The sequence below is a fragment of the Mustela nivalis genome, assembly GCF_964662115.1.
Source record: "Mustela nivalis genome assembly, chromosome: 8".
Lineage (NCBI taxonomy): Eukaryota > Metazoa > Chordata > Mammalia > Carnivora > Mustelidae > Mustela > Mustela nivalis.
Window position 1 is genome coordinate 64356495 of NC_139027.1, and position 6426 is coordinate 64362920.

General features: G+C 35.1%; 1 pseudogene across 1 annotated transcript; it reads right to left on the reverse strand.

The window, feature by feature from the left end:
• Window positions 1-439: 439 nt before the first annotated feature.
• Window positions 440-4697, reverse strand: LOC309870630 (peroxisome biogenesis factor 2 pseudogene; annotated as a pseudogene). The gene is made up of 2 exons: window positions 4688-4697; window positions 440-1352 (listed from the first exon to the last, which is right to left on the reverse strand). The product of its transcript is annotated as a peroxisome biogenesis factor 2 pseudogene (transcript).
• Between the last annotated feature and the right edge of the window lie 1729 nt (window positions 4698-6426).

Here is a 6426-nt window from a genome sequence, read left to right on the forward strand (position 1 = left end):
GTCTTATAATTGTCAGATTATGATATTATAATGAATGCCATCTTTGAAAATAAATACACACTCACCCGAGTCTCTGAAATTATTTTAGAATCTAACTTCTTTCTAGGAAGTAACAAAATGAAAGAGTGCTTTTAGTAGTCGGACAAAAACTGTCCATTATTCTCAACATTAAAAATTGAATGCAAAAAAAAATGAAAAAATTTTAAAACATTGAATGCAATGATTTAAATAAAAGTAACACATTATTGTTTGCACAATATGTACAGAGTCATGCGGTTTCTAGTGATTAGAATTTTGTCATACCTGCAAAGGAAAAGAAGAAGACAGTGGCTGAGAAGCACATCCCCTCATAAAAGATACCTAAACAGTATGCTTAGGATAACTAATATTAAGGATTTGAACATAATATAGTTTTCCTCAGAGGAAACAATCTTAGTTTCTAAAGAGCATTCACTTCTGACATCTCAATTTCTGATTTCAGTGGCTGCACACTGTGTACCTCTGTGCCACACTTAGGACAAGTAAAGTACACGTCAAATAAGAAACTACTGTTAACACAGTAGTTAACAGAAGATGTGCTCACATCTTATGGTGTGAGGCATGGTTGGGCCACTCTCCACACTGTTTGCCACTGGCTGGCTGATAATGTATTGTCACTACTAGGAGCACCAGTAAGAGGAATACACCATGAAGACAACTTAGCTTTCAATTTCTGGATATTAATAAGTGGTAAGAGAAAACTCAGAAACTCAGCAAAACCATGCCAGAGAAGTTCCCTATTCATATGCTCAAAGCCAACTTCACGTACGTTTGGGGGCTCACAAAATACAGGATGAATGCATAGGAGACATTCTGTCAAAGTTGCAAACTTGCCCCTCTGAAGGAAAATCAGGAAATTAATCAGCCCACATAATTTAAAAAGTCCAACCATGATATTCGCACACTGCCTGGCTTTCCCAAATGATGCCAAATGACAGTTTCGAAACAGGTCATAGCAGGGCTCTTCCAGCCACGTCCTGCCAATTGTACACATAGCATACCACAGCTTCTGATTCTTACTGGCTGGTACCTCAGCTTTGGGGAAAAATCGTTTTTATACTGAATATTCAAAATGGATTGTCCCACAGTGGCATTTTGAGAATAGATGGTGAATTGCCACAAGAAAAGCCACAGCAATGCTTTTACCTCTGGCTCAAAGTGGGCTAACAGTCCTGGCTTAAATCCATGAAAGCACTGAGGAAACTGGGACCAAACTAGCTGCTCCAGGGGCTTGTTCAGCTCAAGTGCATCCAAATGACTTATTCTTAGCACTGTGTTTGTCCTTTTCATGTTCTCTTCTCTGGAAGCCAGGTCTTCTTAGAAGTCTCTTATTCACAGGCAATTAAGAAGGGAGAGGTCTTAGGAGTCTGCAAAACACCCCTGTTCCACCCCTGTTCTCTGAGACATTCTCTGGGAAGCTTGGATTCTCCTAGCAGAACCTGGATTACCCCAAAACTACCTTTTATAATTTGGTGCATAACTTTCCAATCTTTTCTATGTGCATGTGTCTTTATGTGTATAATTCTATAGAGAAAGGATAATACCTAAATGGTCTTTTGTTCATTCAATGCTTTACCAAGAAATATGCCATGCACATTTTGCTTCTCAAGGTCATTTTGAATAATACATTATAAAATATCAACAGTATAAGTATGTATATAATGAAAAGGAAACTGTTTCCAACTTTAGACACCTTATATTATTCAAATTAAAATTATTTCTAGAAACAACAAAAACCTTATACAAAAAACAGCATATAGATTTACTTCACTGTTTTTTTTTTTTAAAGATTTTATTTATTTATTTGACAGAGAGAGATCACAAGTAGGCAGAGAGACAGGCAGAGAGAGGAGGAAGCAGGCTCCCTGCTGAGCAGAGAGCCCGATGCGGGACTCGATCCCACGACCCTGAGATCATGACCTGAGCCGAAGGCAGCGGCCCAACCCACTGAGCCACCCAGGCGCCCTACTTCACTGTTTTGATGTTTGTAAGCTATACTAGTAAATGAATGCATCATAATTTATGTAAGCACAAAGTACGAGAAAGCATAATCATATTGGATACTTGAGTTGTGTTGAGTGTTTTGTAATTATAATTAATATCTGTCATATATTTATTCACATATATTCATATACATACATATATATTCTTAGAAGACTGTTGTTTGAAAAATACATGCATTTCATATTATAATGGATATTACCAAATTATCTTCAAATGAGGTCTTAATAATCGGTTTCTACCAAGAGGGAATGGGAAAGTTTATGCACATTCACATCTTGGCCAACATAATCTACTACCAAAGTTTTAAACTTTGTCAGTCTCTTGGATATAAGAGAAAATATCCCATTATCTTTTTTTTTTAAGGTTTTTATTTATTTATTTGACAGACAGAGATCACAAGTAGGCAGAGAGGCAGGTAGAGAGAGAGGAAAGGAAGCAGGCTTCCCGCTGAGCTGAAAGCCCAATGTGGGGCTCGATCCCAGGACCCTGGGATCATGAACTGAGCCGAAGGCAGAGGTTTTAACCCACTGAGCCACCCAGGTGCCCTGAAGTATCTCATTATCTTAATAAGCATTATTTTAATTATAAATGAAGTTGAAGTTTATTAATGAGATTTATGTTTGTAAGGCTATTATATCCCTGTTTGAATGAATTATATTTTCTTATTTTTTACACATTTTTTTCTTCTGAGTAATTAATCTTTGAGTGCTGTGTAAGAACCCTTTACATATTACAAAAGTATGTAATTTGTTACATGGCTGTTTTCATAGATTGTATTCATGCCCCCAGTTCTTCACACTTTATCCATGCCCTTCATCCTATAATTCAGTCATTCCTATATTAACCTCCTCATTCTGAGACTTTATGACTTGTTTTGGCTTATAGTAAGTAGTAGAAGTTACAATATACCAATTAAGAGTCTTGGCCTCAAAAAGACTCCATGTTTCTATTGTTTTATTGTACTTTGTCATTGCCACAAACCCACTGGAAAGGAATATCGGGTGAAACAGGACCAACGAACTCATTTGCCTCAGATGAGGTCCGTCTAAATAATCCTAGAACCAGGCAACACAACTGAGATTACTCCATCATCATGACTCAGTAGTCATAGTAAATGATTGTGGTTTTAAGCCTTTAAATTTCGGGGTAGTTTGTTACGCAGCAATAGGAACTGGAAATCCTTCAGTGCTGTGTCTCCCTTTTGTTTCCTTTTCTCCCTCCTTCCCTCCTTCATTCCTCTTTTTTTCTTTCCTTTCTATTGTGTTTTCCTATATTTATTTGTGGCAGTTTTAACACCCTCTAATTATTATTCATTTTCTAATTTTTTAGCTTACCTTATATTTTTATTGACATTTTTTATTGGAAATCACATTAAATTTATTCATCAATGTAGATAAAACATTTAGCACTTTTCTGTTCTAATAAATATCGATTTATATTATCATTTAACTACAAATAATACTTTATTATATAGATCATTTTCATTCCTTCATACTTATAAGCTATGCCTTATTGAATATCTTTCCTATGTTTTTCACACTCGTCCAATTATTACTTCAGCACAACTCTTTGAAAGTGGAACTGGTGGGTACATATATTTTAAGGCCTTTGTATGTATTAAAACTATTCCCAGAAAATGTTGTATAATGTTGTAGTCACACTAACAATTTATAATACTGCATATTCTCAACATCCCCAGAACACTCTGAATATTAACAATATTTTATATATTTGTCCATAACGATAAGAAAGTAACAACAGAGGTGGGTAGTTTAAATTCACGGTGTGACATGCACTTAGAGTCTACAAAGAAAAAAGTTGTGTCATATGTGATTAACTATACTCCAGGGAATGTGTGCTTTTCTGAACTTTCATGTAATTACTATGAATGTTACTACTTTAGGAAGTGTCTGTGATCTCCATGGAAAGAGCACATTAATGGTCATAATTGTTTTGCTCTCCAAACCCCCACCCCATCCCATTTTGTCTTCCAGAAGACACACTTTCCTTTCACATCTCATCCCTTCTTCTTCATGTTTGGCAGAATCTTAAATAGGATAAACTCCACAATTTTAAAGTTTTTTATAAACTTTAATTTGGTTTTAAACGCCACTGAAGGTTTGTTTCCAGCACACCCACAATATGAAAGTTTAAAAGTGCATGAAAATATTAAAAACTTTATAGTTTCAAGGCAAGAAAAAAGTAATTCCAAAAATATGATGAGAATCTATACCACTTTAAAAACTAGGACATTTCTTTTTCAATGATCAAAATTCTCTTTGCTCCTCCCTCTCTTAAGCCCTGAGGAACAAGAACATATGATCTTAAAAATTTCCAACATTTCACTTAAGGCCTGACTTCCATTAAAATTTTCGTCACCTTATTAAGAGGAAAAATGTACATTTGTGGTATTATGTTATTCTTTAATCTGAAAAACTATGCAAACTGTATACCTTTCAAACTAGTAAAGGTTAGTGAATACCAGATACATTCTGGGGCTCTATCCCATTTAGGATTTATAGTAAAATGACTTTCAACATTATGCGCAGAAGTCTAGCAATGATATTATAAGAATAGAATGTATCAGATTCAGGACTAGTCGGAAAAATAAGCACTTGTTAGATAACAGGTGTGCTTTCCTGACCTTCCACCATCTCCTCTTTTACCATGAAAGAACCAATTACCTAGAACTCAGGGTGACTCAATTACTCTTCATAATAGTTACCACTTTATGAATGAATAATAATTCTAAGCCTAAATTCACGGCAGTTTCTTAATTTGGTCCACATAGTCCTTATTATGTTTGAGTGAAAGAAACCCCCTTTTTCTTCCAGTGAATATAAACACAAAATCATGTTGCCCACAAATTAGCAGTGGTCATCTTGCTACTTTGAGAGAAGTACCCCCCAAGACAAAGCCAGCACTCCTCAGAGGAAAGAACAGAGAAATGGGGACTCGGCTGTGCAAACATGCTGGCTAATTGAAATTAAATTAAAAAAAAAAAAAACTTTTTTAGGGGTGCCTGGGTGGCTCAGTGGGTTGGGCCGCTGCCTTCGGCTCAGGTCATGATCTCAGGGTCCTGGGATCGAGTCCCGCATCGGGCTCTCTGCTCAGCAGGGAGCCTGCTTCCTCCTCTCTCTCTCTCTGCCTGCCTCTCTGCCTACTTGTGATCTCTCTCTGTCAAATAAATAAATAAAATCTTTAAATAAATAAATAAAAATTAAAAGAAACTTTTTTAAAAGAAGCTAAATCTGATGTTTTATCTGGATGGTTCAGTAATATGAGCCAATAAAATAACTACTGTTTATGCCACCATGAATAGAGTGCTTTGGTTATTTATAATATAAAGAGTCATATTTATGTAGAATATTCCTCAGAAGGATAGTGAATCAAATTCTTGATACTTGGTACAACCAAGGAAGTTCATCTGGTGTCACGGATGCAGGAAAGATTCTAATATATTGTGATGCAAGATGACAGTCACTCACTCTAGAGGAAAATATGTTTCCTAAAGCTCGTGGTTGATGGGTTATTCATGCTCTAACTCAAAACACAGTGGGTGAAGCAAATTTTCTAATCTCTGTGCTTGATATTATATTTGCTGAATAAACACCTTTTTATCTTTTACTTTGAAGGTTTTAAAAACATTGCTGAGTATTCGGGTTGCAGTTATCCTGTCAAATAAAATATTTCAATGAGTTATGAATGACTTTAAAGAAAGATCCCTTCATAACAAAAAAACAATTGGAAACATTTTCACCATACTAATGGCTAGGATAAAGACAAAATGTCAGCTAGTATACAAGTAGGGAACAAATATTTCATGAATTACATTCTGTTTACACTTCAAACACAAATTAAAATTGTTTATTTAGCTAACAGGCTCAGCCTTGATTACATGTCATTAGTGTCCATTATAATTTCAACTATGCTTGAATTTTATAAGCCTGCTAGAAAATTATATTCTTATATTTCAGAAATGGAAATAAAACTAATGTGGTATTTTGGCTATTAATACCTATAATCAGGTTAATCATTGCTTGAAAGATATAAATTTTTAATTTTCTACAAATAAAACAAAAATTAAAAGCAATTCTTCAAATCACCAATCAGTTCTCAACTTGGCATCACTATTAGCCAGCTCCACACCAACTGACTACAGCTTTCCTAAAACATAATTATAATTTTCCTTTCCTATCTATAAAGTGTCAGCCTTGACTACTATAGGATCGATGCATTCACTTCAGAATTTACTTCCTTCTTCAATGTTTGAAGCACTTTATGGCACTTAAGTGAACACCTACATCCATTTATTTCTACAATCATTTCCTAGTTAAACATTAATAGAACTATATTGATGTCTTATTCATACCATTTGTTGTA